Source organism: Brienomyrus brachyistius, unplaced genomic scaffold (genome assembly GCF_023856365.1).
Source record: "Brienomyrus brachyistius isolate T26 unplaced genomic scaffold, BBRACH_0.4 scaffold32, whole genome shotgun sequence".
In the NCBI taxonomy this organism is placed as follows: domain Eukaryota; kingdom Metazoa; phylum Chordata; class Actinopteri; order Osteoglossiformes; family Mormyridae; genus Brienomyrus; species Brienomyrus brachyistius.
The window spans coordinates 3,736,853-3,751,525 of NW_026042307.1; positions in this window are offsets into that span (position 1 = coordinate 3,736,853).

Here is a 14,673-nt window from a genome sequence, read left to right on the forward strand (position 1 = left end):
TGGGGTGGGGAGCGCTATTTACGTGGCCTTATGCACTGTGCTGTGCGGCCTTCTGCCTCCCCCTGTTTTAATTGCACTTTAGTCATCACATACCAGTATACACACAGGGCCTTGGGGGGCGGGGGTACTACTCAGAGGCTGGTGGTATCACTCGCCTCTGTGCTGCTGTCGCTCACACCATATACATTGAGGGTCTTGATGGGGAGGAGATGTGGAGGACAGCTGTTCACAAGCAGCACTCCTCTACGCTTCCCCCATCAATTTTAAATTCACTTTAGTTTCTCAACAGTCATACTCATCCCCTACACTACATACAGTCTCATACATCTCCACACGCATCCAACACTCTACTTCTCACACAGGTGCATGGGGGAGGAGAGTGGGCGGGTCTTCCTACACCCCTGCTCTCCGCCGGGGGTGGGGGGTGGGGCACTTGGATGGTAGCTCGGCTGGCGGCGCCCTGGGGTCGCGGCTGGCGCTGGGAGTTGCATCCGTTCTCCCACGTGTCGGAGGGCAGCCCAGAGTGGATGGGCCTATGTCTTTTTATCTGTGTGTGGGTGTCTGTGTATGCTGTGCGGATGTGTGTATGGTGTATGTGCATGGCTGAGAGGTGTGTTTGCGGGGTGTCTGTGTGGATGGTGGGGGCCTGGGTCCGGGGCTTGCTGCTCCGTCCTGGATGCGGTTGGTCTCCTGGGCATGGTTGCTGGCCCCTTTCCTTGGGGTGGTGGCCCGGGGAGGGGCTCGGGCCTCTCCGGCGTGGGTGGGGCTCTCTACCGGGGGCTGGTCGCACCTGGCCGCCTGGGGTCCTAGGGGCCCTGGCCTTGGCTTATGCGGGAGCGGCCGCGCCCTCGCGGGGTCGGCTACTTGTTGTCTCTGGTTCTCTGGGGCTCATGCCCTTTTGGCTGCGGGGGCTGCGTCTCTTCCGTGCTCTTTGGGGGCTGTGAACATCCCGGACCTCCCGGGCCTGTCTCCGCCGACCTCTGGCTCTTGTGGGGTGTGGTTGCGGCCTCCCACCCTTGCTATTTAGTACATTCCATGTTGAAAACACACGCACGCAACACACACACACAACACACACACACAACACATGCACACAGCACACGCACACAGCACACGCACACTAGCCTGCATCTCGCCTACACAATTGAGCACACATGTACATATACTTGCACTCACCCATCCAAGCATACACTAAGATTTTCTATGCTTGTATAGTTGTGTTACTTTCCGCACGCTTTAATCTTGTTTGCTCCTTTCTGAATTTATCCACTCATTTTTTTCTGTATTTTTTTTTTCCTTTTCCTTTTTTTTCCTTCTTTTTTATCCCCTCCTAATATGTCCCTCCTCTATGGCCAGGTCACCCACTGCAATGTTTTTACATGTGTTAAAAATGAACTAAATAAATAAAATTAAAATTTAAAGAAATCGATCAACATGAGGGGCCTATACAGAGTTTATGGAGCCCCTCATGGTAAAGCAAACATGTTTGGCACAGCAGTGCATTCAAAACATGATTCTGCTTGCTAAAGCTGCTGGACAGGACAAGGGGGAAAAAGAAAAAAAAAATCAATAAAATAAAAAAAAGAACTATATCTGCTGTGTAGGAATTATTAGCTCAGGTATATTTTAATATCTCCACCAATATGTTTTGAAATTAATTAACTTTTAATTAATTATTATTTAATGCTGATTAGTAACCAATTGTTATGCCGAATGGTCGGCTCCTCCAAACTCAATTGCGAATCCCCGTGAGTCTGTTAATGTGAGACTTAAATGGGATTCATTAATAACCTGGATCGCTTAATAACCTGGGTTAGTAGGCTCGTCCAGCGAGCTGGGTCACCAGGTACTGTAAACGATCAGTAGCGAAGCTCCCCTCACGGCCAATGAGAGAGAGTCTCGCGATATTTCAGACGAGTTTGAGGTTTCAGAGCGTAGTAGCCAGATCGCACAGAGGCAGGGACTATTGTGAGCACTCAATGACGGAGGCTGAAGTTGTGTAAAAAGACATGCATTTATTCCTACAACTAACATAAGACAGACATTATACCTAACAAACAATAAACATGAAATAACGGAAAAGACACAAATGATGTAATCATGAAAATGCAGTGACCAGATTTAAAATGATTAACCTAAAAAGGGAAAAACTGTTCTGCAAAGCAAGCAGTTTGTAGGAATATAAACCTAAAGGAATATAGCAGGTGAATAGGACAGTTTAGGTTGTTAGAAAGGAAAGGAAGTTGGTTTACTTGGATGCAGGAAAGAGGGAGGTCTTTGCAGTTGGTTGCAGTGGCTGATGAGCTGATGGGTGATGGCTCTCAGGGAGGCGCGGTGTTTGCAGCGGTTGTTGGAGTGGAGTCCCTCCGGTTCTTTCTTCTGGTGAAGCTTGGGCTGAGTTGCAGTTTTTTGGGTCTTCACCGACGGGCTTCAAGAAGGCTGCTTGTTTCTCCCTTTTCTCTCCTTTTCTCCCCTGGCTTTGTTCTGAGGTGCCAGGTGTTATAGTGTAAGGTTCGTGATTAGGAGTGACCAGGAATTCGAGTCCTGGACCAATGGCTGACCATCCATTTGGCGGGCTTTCAGAAGGGGGTCGGTATCAGTCCTTTTGGGATTTATGACCAGACTGACTTCTCTGGTAATGGTGATTTTCATTAGGCTGGTGTAACTTTTGATATATCCACTTTTGTGGTAACCACTGACCAGATTTGGAAACTGGAGTGATTTTCCTTCGGTTTGATACCAAACATGCCATACCAGCCTAGCGGTTCACACTGAATAGCATCTGTAATGATTAATTAATGATTACTTATATTATGTCTATGTTATGTTCCATTACTCACACCAGTATATGGTACAGGTGGTTTAGGTTGTATCTCAACAGATATTACCCTTTATACAGACATTATATGACATATTCTTGTCATCAGCACATCTTACCCTTAGATAGGCATGGTGAAATACAAAGATCAGATAAGGGTTGCCGAGGAATGTGGCAAAGCAAAAGGGGGGGGGGAGGTTTGTCAGACAAAGGAAAAGAATCTTCGAAAGTTAGGGCACACTAAGATCCCTGGTTAGACTATTCAGTTTCCAAGATTATTCTGGTTTAACATATATGCAGTGGTAGTTATACCTATTTGTTTAGTGAAATTTATACAAGTGTTTAGGTGTGAGGGGTAAAATAATAGACACGCTGTGAACATGGTTATAAGGGTGGCACACCAACCTAAGACTGTCTAAGGACACACACATAAACATGACTTGCATATTGAGACGTAAGCAACATACTATACAGGGTATACAAAAACCAAACTTAAAGGAAACTTTCTGTGGGGTGTTGGGAGAGTGGTATGCAAGGCAGGATGTCGGGTGATGGGGTTGTGGGCCAAGTCGTTAAAAGTGTAGGTCGTTAAAACTTTGGGAAATAAAAGTTGGAGTGCTGGCCTCCCTTGTTATCTGTGTGTGTGGGGTCACGAACCCCCCTTTTGAGGCCTAGGCCAATGTGTGCCTCTCGTACCAGGGTAGGCCTTGTCTCAGGCCACCTGGAATTTAAGCTTTGTGATATGTGCATGTGTGATCCTACAGCTGTTAAAGACTTAACTGCGGCTACAGTATATGACCCTGACAAATTAAAGAACACTTTCAGGGACTTTTACAAATCTTTATATTCACCACAGATAAACCCATCTAAAGATGAAATTGATCAGTTTCTTGCTAATATAACCCTTCCGAAATTATCAGACAATCAAGCGATGGCACTGGATCCTCTGCTGACTCCAGGTGAACTCCAGGGAGCCCTGAACAGTATGCCCAATAAAAAGGCTCCAGGTCCAGATGGATTTCCAGCAGAATTCTATAAAGAATTCTGGACAATTCTGGCACCAACATTCTACAGAATCTTACAAGAAACCAGGGAAAATGGTAAGCTAACACCAAATATGAATTCTGGCAACATTAGTCTCTTGCTAAAACCAGGCAAAGATCCTACATTGCCTACCAGCTATCATCCAATATCCCTTATTAACGTTGACCTTAAAATAATCTGCAAAGCTCTCTCAAAAAGAATAGAGTGTCACGGTTTCCTGGACAGGAAAACACAGATCCAGTGATGCAAACCAAAGCTGGATTTATTAGCTTTGACAAGGCACAAGTAATGGTGGGGACAGGCGAATGTTGCAGTTAGGGTGGGGGGGCCCTTGGATCTCATGCCCTGGGGGGCCTCTGGATGTCTGGATGCAGTATATGTCCTGGGGGGCCTCTGGATGATGTTCTCTCACATACTGCAACATTGACTCGGATTGTGGCTCAGCAGACTAAGGCTCTAGGCCTCTACTTGGAAGGTTGCCAGTTCATGCCCAGCCTCAGCAGAATAGTCACATGTTTATCGGTCCTTGAGCAAAGCCCTTAAGCTGATTAAATATTTTTAACCTATTTTCTCACCAGCTCCATGCACATTCCATGAGACAATCCTTAAATGTGTGTCCATAGACGTGTGTGTGTAGCTAATGTTGCACGTGCAACTGAATGAGGTATGAGCGAGTGTGTACGTGCTTGTGTGTGTGTGTCCTATGTGTCTGTGTGCACTATGAGGTTGGAGTGGTTGTGTTGACGCTGAGTGCATTTGGCCTGCAGCATACAGATTATATGAAGTATATACTGTACATGCTTGCAAGATGCAAACTGCTAAAGCATATGTGTTGCAAAGTGCATGCCCTACCCTAACCAGTTTGATCTGGTTCTGAGGAGGGGCGCGAACTGTCTGTGTACCCCTATAAAAGATGCGTTAACCAGAAAGTTCTTTGAGCATTACCACGGAGATATATTCCCCCTAGCCATCAGACACCTGAACAGTCAGAGACTGGACTGACACACACACCATTATACAGTTCACTACCTCAATAACTTTTTGCACAACCCATTGCACTGTTGCACTTTACACTTAGCCTGTCTTACCTATTATGATCTATTCTATTTCTCCTATTGCACTGTCTCATGTCACACTGTTTTTGCAGTGTCTGCACATTTTGCATTCACCATGGCACAAATGGCCTCCTCTTGTTGAATAGTAAAAAGATGCCTTCAACCGCCCCTGTGAAGGAGTCTTGCAGTCCTATTTGGACAGTATTGTGAAATGCAGAAAATACATAGTAAATATGCTAGCATACAATACAGCATCAAGTAAGCAATGAAAATATACAGAAAAGCAAGTTACTACAAACTCTGTACTTTGAAGCTGTACAATATACGTATTTTTACATTACAGTATCCACCTGTTCTCACGATTAAATGTTGGTATGATTGCGGACACAGTAGTTCACCCAATATTTGACTGTATCCTTCAACCAGCCTCAGCCATTGTCAGACCATAATTGACAACGTGGTCCACAATGGTGGGCCTTATTTCATCAGGAACAATTCTGTGTATTCGGCCTCCTTTTCCTCTACCTCTGTTTTGTCTCCTTACTCTTCCACCCTACATCTTAACTCACCTTCTTCCAGGCTGTTGCGCCTGTTCCTTAGCTTGTGGTTGGTCCATTACTGTGACACCGGCCGAGGAAGGAGGACAGGGATCCAGAAATGCGAGTCGCAGCGAGATTTAATGAGAGCACTGAAGCATTAGGTTCAAAAGGAATGGGCTGAGAGGTTGGTCATGGTCCGAAAACAGGGGTCAGAAGCCAGGGAATCCGTCCAACACGGAGACACGGGACAGGAGCACACGGGGAAGCGGTAACAGGACGTGCCGGACTCAGCGGAGAGAGGAGACGGGTCAGGTTCGGGAACGGGTCTGGGAAGAGGGCGAGGAGAAGGCAAGGTAAACACACATGGCAGACGGAACAGGTACAGGAACTCAGGGAGACGAGAGACAAGAAAACGCTTAGTAAGGCTCAAAGACATTGGCACAATACTTCACAGCGTCCTCCGGTTTGTCTGTGTCTTTTGACTGCTTGTCAATGAGGATCGATGCGGTGCACCTGGTGGGTATGGCGTATTCCGCCCACACTAGCTGGGATGCCCAGGTGGCGGGGTCGCTCCGGCACATCATTCTGAGAGCCTTCGTGACTTCCTGGTTAGTCCTTTCAGCGAGACCATTCGTTTGCGGGTGATAGGCAGAGGACAGACTGAGAAAAATGCAGAGCTTCTGGCAGATCTCCCTGAATACTCGGGAGTTGAATTGTGGACCCCTGTCAGAGACTATGTCCTCGGGGATGCGGTAGTAACGGAGATATCAGAGTAGATATCAGGATGTCAGCCAATTCTCCGGCGGAGGGGAGTTTGGGCAGTGCCGTCAGGCGACACATCTTGGAGAACCTATCGACTACCGTTAGCACAATGGTTTTACCTTGCGATCTGGGCAGATCCGTAATGAAATCCATGGCGATGTGCGACCAGGGTTGGGAAGGAACTGGCAACGGTTGGAGGAGACCCGCAGGCGCTTGGTGGGATGCCTTCACTTGAATACAGTCTGGGCAGGAATCGACGTAGGCTTGGGTCTCTCTCCTCCAGCCCGGCCAACAGTACCTGCGTGAGATGAGGCGTTGGGTGGCGCTGACCCCCGGATGTCCACTGCTCCGCTGAGCGTGGACCCACTTCAACAGGGCGCCGCGATGCCTGCGGGGCACAAAGATAAGTCCGGAGGGACACTCGGGGGGCGGACACCTCCCCTCGTTCTCCTGCCGAATGGACTCCTCCAAGGTCCAGGAGATGGTAGACGCGAAACAGGTGGGGTCGAGTATGGGATATGTGCTGTCAGTTTGGGTAGGAGGGTCGAATTGTCGGGATAGAGCATCAGCTTTGACATTTTTGCTACCGGGGAGATATTGCACTTTAAATACGAAGCGTGAAAACCATTCTGCCCAACGAGCCTGACGGGCCGAAAGGCGTTTAGCAGATTGAAGGTACTCTAAATTCCGGTGATCGGTTAAAACCAGGAAGGGATGACGAGCCCCCTCCAGCCAGTGTCTTCACTCTTCAAGGGCAAGAGGAATGGCCAGCAACTCTCGGTCTCCCACGGAGTAGTTGCGTTCCACCGCCGAGAGTTTGCGAGAGAAGTACGCGCAGGGATGCCGTTTGCCGGTTCGAGGACTACGCTGGAGGAGTACCGCTCCAACTCCCACCTCAGATGCGTTGACCTCCACCTCAAACGGAAGATCTGGACAGGGGTGAGTCAACACGGGAGCAGTGCAGAATGCTCGCATTAAAGTCGCGAACGCTTTGGACGCCTCTGCCGGCCAGGCGAGACGGGTTGGTGAACCCTGGGTTAAGGAGGTGAGGGGCGCCGCTACCTGGCTGAAATTCCGGATAAACCGGCGGTAAAAATTGGCAAATCCAAGAAATCTTTGCAATTCTTTTAAGTTGCGTGGACTCGGCTAATTTTGAATTGCGGCGACCTTACCCTCCTCCATGGCGACCCGCCCTTGGTGGAGCAAGTAGTCGAGGAACCAGATCCGGGTTTGATGAAACTCACATTTCGTCGCCTTGGCAAAGAGGTGATGTTCACGCAGGCGCTGGAGTACCTGTCTCACCTGCTGGACGTGCGTTCGAAGGTCGGGCGAGTAGATGAGGATGTTGTCTATATAGACGATTACAAACCTGTGCAGAAAATATTGGAAAACATGATCCATAAAGGCCTGGAAAATGGACGGGCTATTAGCTAACCCATAAGGCATGACGAGGTACTCATACTGCCCCCTACTGGTCACAAAGGAGGTCTTCCACTCATCCCCCTCTTTGATCCTGATCAGATTATACGCACTTCTGAGATCTAGCTTGGTGAAGATTCTCGCCTCTCGGAGCTGCTCCAGTGATGAAGGAATCAGAGGTAAGGGTTCTCCTCTCTTTACCGTGATAGCGTTAAGGGCTCTGTAGTCAACACACGGTCGCAACCCTCCGTCCTTCTTCTTCACGAAGAAGAACCCCACGGTGACGGGAGAGGTAGAGGGTCTTATTATACCTTGGTTCAGGCTCTCCCGTATGTAATCCTCGAGCGACTCCTCCTCCTGGAACAAAACCGGGTATAACCTCCCCTTGGGGAGGTTAGCACCCTCCAGGAATTCGATAGCGCAATCACAGGTCCTGTGGGGCAGAAGAGTGAAGGCGTGGACCTTACTGAAAACGTCCTGATAGTCCTGATACACCTCCGGGATCGAGTCCATGTTCTCCGGTTCCGGGCTCTCCACCCTGGAGGCTCTACATGGTAAACTCATACAGGATGATAAGCACTCGTATGACCAAGCGATTAGCTCACCGGTTCTCCAGTCCAGCCTTGGGTTGTGTTGCCGTAACCATGGCAGACCCAGAATTAGGGGATCCTTAGCGTGAGGAAGGACATACATCTCCACCGTCTCCCAGTGGAGCACCCCAACTTGAAGGGAGAAGGGGCGTGTATGGAACCGGATGGTACCGTCTCTAATCCTCTCTCCGGTTACCCCCAAGACCGAAATCAGGCGGGCGAGTCTCTGCAGGGGAATCCCCAAACGCTGTGCCAGGGCCTGGTCAATGAAAGACCCTGCAGCACCGCTGTCAACTAGGGCTAGAACAGACTCGCCCCTCCCCTGAGAACCAAGTACAACCGGAACTGTCAATTGAGGTAAGGGTGACCTGAAACGAGCCGGCACACCTACCGGCAGTGTCTCCTCCTCTCGGTGCGGGCGTCTGGGACAGTTGAAACGCAGATGTCCCGCCTCCCCACAGTACAAACACAGGCCACCCTGTGTTCGTCTCCTCCGTTCCGCCTCGGTGAGGGGGGATCGTCCCAACTGCATTGGCTCAGGGACGTCAGGTGGGGGCCCTGGCAGGACTCTGCGCGCCTCGGCTTGGCTCCGCCGTCGCCTACGGTCTCGGACCGTATTGTCGAGCCGGACGGCTAACCTGACAAACTCCTCGAAGGTTAGAGCTTCTCCGTGCGAAGCGAGTTCGTCATGAAGCTCTTGATTCAGTCCCCTGCGAAAGATGGTCATCAGGGCATCGTCCAGCCACTGGAGCCCGGCGGCGATGGTGCGAAATTCTAAAGAGAACTCCGCCGCCGAGCGACTCCCCTGCCGGCAGTCCAGGAGTCTATCCCCTGGTCTGCACCTCACCGCCGGGTGATCAAAAACCTCGAGCAGAGCTTGGCGGAAATCCCGGGCAGAATCGACGAGTGGGCTCTGGGAGGTCCAGAGCGCTGTGGCCCAATCTCATGCCCGGCCGGTCAGGAGGGAGAGAACGAAACGCACCTCCGCATCCTGGGTGCAGAACATCTCGAGGTGTTCCTCTACGTAAAGGCCGCATTGCATGAGGAAACCCCGACAAGCGTCGGGGTTGCCGTCACAGCGCTCCGGCAGCGCTATAGGGATGGAAGCGAAGAGTCGGGGAGGTGATGCAGGCAGAGGAACTTGAGCCGCTTGAGCCGCTAGGAGTTGCTCTACGGCGGTCAAGCGAGTCTCCAGTGCTGCGCTGCCTGCTGGATCCATCACATTTTGGCGAAGTATTCTGTGACACCGGCGGAGGAAAGAGGACAGGGATCCAGAAATGCGAGTTGCAGCGAGATTTAATGAGAGCACTGAAGCGTTAGGTTCAAAAGGAATGGGCTGAGAGATTGGTCGTGGTCCGAAAGCAGGGGTCAGAAGCCAGGGAATCCATCCAACACGGAGACACGGGACAGGAGCACACGGGGAAGCGGTAACAGGACGTGCCGGACTCAGCGGAGAGAGGAGACGGGTCAGGTTCGGGAACGGGTCTGGGAAGAGGGCGAGGAGAAGGCAAGGTAAACACACAGGGCGGACGGAACAGGTACAGGAACTCAGGGAGACGAGAGACAAGAAAACGCTTAGTAAGGCTCAAAGACATTGGCACAATACTTCGCAGTGTCCTCTGGTTTGTCTGTGTCTTTTGACTGCTTGTCAATGAGGATCGCTGCGGCGCACCTGGTGGGTTCCGCCCCTGTGGGCGTGACAATTACCATGTAGGAAAATGTTTCAGTAATTTGTGTTATGCTTGGTATATAATATATATGCTACAGTAAACTGAAGGTTCATGGAATTCACCTCTGAACAATTGTACAATTGAATTAGTCGATCGTTGGTTCAGCTAATGTTTCATAATTATAGGTTGAGTTACCTGAGCCCAATTACTCAATACTGTTATGAATTTTAGATTTACCAAATACATAAATAAATACGCTAGACAGATTATGTCAACTAGTTCATCATTTTTGCACAGAATGACTAAGGCAATGAAAGAATGAGTAGATGTTTTGAGTGGAAGGACTAATTAACAGAGTCAGCATAATGCTTTTTGACTGAGATGGCCAAAGCAAGTGAGAACTAACAAAACAGCAGACAATTGTACACAATTGGTTGCATGGGTGTACAAAGTAAGGCATATTGCTAACCTGAGGACAAATGATCTCAAACTCCCAGTCTTACCGAAAGCCAAAGATATTCACATTAAACCACTTATGGGAATCTCTACCCCTCTCGGGAGAATTTTAGAGGCTGTGTGTTTAGGTTCGATGCCAACATTTGTTATTTCTGTGTGGAAGAAAAAAAAAGAAAAGAAAAATGATCTGTTTTAAGTTTGTGTCTGTTTTGTGAAAGCATATACGACTGGTTTTCCCCTAAATCTGCTGACTTCAATAGCTTCAGTTATGATAGTATTATAGGTGGTTTAATAAGACGGCATAATCACATAAAATACAATCATTATTTTTCTCACGTCAGGCATGCATGGAATGACCCAGAGCCAGGCTGCAGTTTGGATTTCCCCGAGCTGGGGCGTTAATTAACACACATACAGCAAGGAATCTAACGTAGACAGGAAATAATGACCGAACAGAGAGCACATGATTAAGAGACACAAATATACAAGACTAAGAAAGGAGCAAATGTAGGGCAGCTGTGGCTTGTTAACAAGAGGGCATGAAAAAGAGGTAAGGCTAACAAGCTACAGGTACAGGATTAAAGCCATGCCCGAGGGAAATGCAGAGATCAGACAAGTGGGGCGGGGCTGGATGTGACAATATTCAGGCAAATTCTTTATTCATAAATGTAAAATTAGGAAAACATTTTATCAAAGAAAGTTTCAAATATTTTACATCCTTACAATACGTAAAAACTCACTGGCAAAATCATAATTGTGCTGCCCGACTCGTCCGCTCCTCATGTGTGCCACGCCCCCCTGATTACCCACGTGTGCCTCCTTGATCGTCTCCAGCTGTGTCTTTAATCAGTCTTGTCTTATTTAAGTCCAAGTCTTGCATGTATCCCTTGTCCGTCATTGATGTTGCCATGCGTCAGTGCCCTGCCCTGCCCTGCCCTGCCCTGCCCTGCCCTGCCCTGCCCTGCCCTGCCCTGCCCTGCCCTCTGAATAAACCTGAATAATATCATTTAATAAATGAAATAGAGCTACCCAAATATCCATAGTATTTTTGTCCTTTTTTTCCTCATTCACTGTCCAATATTAATGTTGAAATGTATCCATTCGCCTGTTGCCTTTTTTGTATCACTGAGGAAATTTGCTGCTTTCTTCAGGCAGTCGTCTTTATATGTTTCATTAGGATTTCACCAAACAAATGTTCCAGCATCATGGTGATTCCATATTTTTTTTACTCTACTTGATCAGAAAAAAAGATGTGCCTGCAACAATGACATTTTATTTTTATTTATGTTTTTCAAAGTCAGAATGTTGAGGTCAGCTGTTGGGTAAAATGATTTTGTGTCATATCTGTGATTTGTTTTTTGGACTACAAAGTAAAACAACTGACTGAAAATCCTCCGAGAGTAGTGATTCCATATTTTTTGCCAGAGGTTGTATACCTCTCTTACCTTGTGTTCAGTGGTGTCCCATCCACCCATTTTCATGTTCTCTGTCTGTCAGACCAATCCAGACCTTTGTATGAAAAATAATGTCCTTGAGTAAAATATTAAATCATCAAAACATTCACTTAAATTGTCTACAATCATTATATTTTCTTAAACTAGAAGAGAATCAGTTGAGGACAATTATAAAGTGTACAGGGATATCCTTTCATAATTTTTCTTTCCTCTCTAATTTAATTTTCTGAAGTGGGAGAAAATCAAGAGCAAATGTTTCAAAGATCACTTAGTAGTCAGATACAATAATTCAGGGCTTTGAATATTAACCATATATTCCATTTAATTTCTTGGTGTCATGCCCGGCTCATCCGATCCTCGTGTGTGCCACGCCCCCTGGTTATCCACGTGTGCTTCCTCGATCTTGCCCGAGGCGCTCCCTCCGTCTCCGCCGCCTGCTCCAGCCGCTCCACCCGAGGCGCTCCCTTCGCCTCTGTCTGCTGCAGCCCCTCTGCCTATGCCCAAGGCCCTTCTGTCTGTCCTGCCGCCTGCAGCAGCTACGCTGAAGGCCCCTCTGTCTGTCCTGCCGCCTGCAGCAGCTACACCCGAGGCCCCTTTGCCTCCGCCACCTGCTGCAGCTGCACCGGTGACTGTAACCTCTCCAGCTCCTGTCCCTCCAGCTCCAGTCCCCGAGGAGGTCCCGGACAATCCTACCACCGCTCCTCCCTCCTTGGAGGTGGAGGAGCTGGAATGGGACCTCTCGGGTACCTTCCTGGTGACGTCCCTTCTCTTGCCCTGGCGAGGTCGACCGACCAGAGGCCCTTATGTCTGTGTACCGCAAGGGGAGAGGACATACTGTAGACGTAGGGCTGGGGTCCCACCCGCCCTGCCCCCTGGCTCGCCCTGGCTTACCTTGGCTGGGGTTCGGGGGGCGCCTGCAGGTCCTAGGGCTCTAGTCTGGCTGTCACCTGCGGGTTCCCCTCCGAAGCCTCATCATCCTGACTCAGTCCTGCCTCCGACTCCTCGTTGGTCGCCTACAGGTCCCCCCACTCTGGCACGTCGGAAGACGTCGCTTAGGCCGGCTGTATCCTTGCTGTCGCCTGCTGGGGCTCTCCCTCTCTCCTTGTCTTCGCCGGCGTCCCCTTCAGCTCCCTCGTCCCCTTCCCTGGTGCCCCCTCCGACTTCCTTCTCGTCCCCTTTGCTTGTCCCTTGCCCTGCCTCTTCAGCCCCTCCGTGGTTGCCTAAGCCCCCTCCGGCTGCTGCCCGTCGCCTCGCCATAGCTCCCTCCCTCCTTCTCTCCTTGGTCTCCTGTCTCTCTCTCCCCCATGTTTGTTCCTCGTCCCTTTGTTCCTCCCGTCCCTGCTCCTCGTCTCCCCGTGTCCCCTCCGTTCACTCCTGGCCCTTTCGTCCCGCCGGTTCCCTCCATGTCCCCTTTCCTCATCTGTCTGTCTGCCTTCCCTGTCCTATGTCAGGTCCTGTTGTGGCTTTTGCCCCTGTGCCAGTTTTGTCTTTCTGTTCTGTTCCCTGTGCCTCGTTGATGGTTTTATTCTTGATTTCTAGGTCCTGGTTCCCCGGTCTCGTCCCATCCGTCGCCTCCCCTTTGGGGGGGGGGGTTCTGTCATGCCCGGCTCGTCCGATCCTCGTGTGTGCCACGCCCCCTGATTATCCACGTGTGCTACCCCGATCTTCCCCAGCTGTCTGATTATTTTCGCCCTGTCTTGTATATTTCAGTCCACGACTTGTCCTGGTTTTTGTCCGTCATTGATGTTAGTCGATGTCCGTACTAGCGTTCTGTCCTGCCCCGTTAATAAATCCCCAGTTTCCCCTGATTTTCGCCTCCTTGCCTGCTTCCTGACCGCTTGCCTGCCAGTTCCTAACCTGCAACACTGAAACTTGGGAAGGAGAGTTTGATGCTATCGCAGATACTTGTTATTTATGAGAGGCCAGTTAGGGCAAAATTACTGAAACATTCACACAAACACCTGCAGAATCTGTAGGTCCACACCACCAAAATACTTACACACATACCTGTGCACTTACGAGTTGTTATCAAAGTTTGTTTGTTCGTGATAAAAATCTAATACAGTCAAACCTCCCTTATCCGGGCAGATTGGTATCGCCTACCGTAGACTTAGCCACTCCAAAATGGTCTGCAACAACTCTGCATGATTTTCCTTTTCGTATCTCTGTAATGACATTGAGTTTCTTTTGGAGGGACATGACACTATGCTTCCTTTTTGAAGCCATGGATTTTGCAGTTTTACGTGCCGCTGTAAGTTCAGCTCTGCCCACAGTCTCGTTGTCTAGCTCGCCCTCAATTCGACGTGTGCTCCGCCTCCATGTGCAGACTTCTCCCACGACTCTCTGTATGCGGCATTTGTCACTTCCGTCTTCCGAAGTGAAAAGCCGACTGCAAGACGTCTTGGGAGCCCTACTCACTTATTGATTATTGTTGTTGGTTTACTTCTCTTTGATAGATATTGCTGTGTATAATATGTTTGGTTTATTGGATTTCTAATTTTTGCTTTGGTTTACTTGCTATTTGATTTCGAACTCTCTCCCCGTTTTTGGTTAATGTTTTCCCGCTCCCCTCGGACTGATATCTGTATGCTCTGTGTGTGTGTCAGGTGCATAGGGAGTGAGTGCCATTTTTTTTTTCCAACAATATGTTTATTTGTCTTTTTTTTTTTTTTACATACAACAGAACATCCTCTCAGACACAAAATACAATTATACCATATATAACCTCAATAATGCCCTTTGACACAAGATATCAGGTATCAACCAGCTCATATCGAGCTGTTCCGTGAATGAGTAATGTTTCCTAACCATCTTCCTCCTCTTGATCTTCAGTTAAGTCTGTGCCTTCTGCAAAAAGCATGAAAGG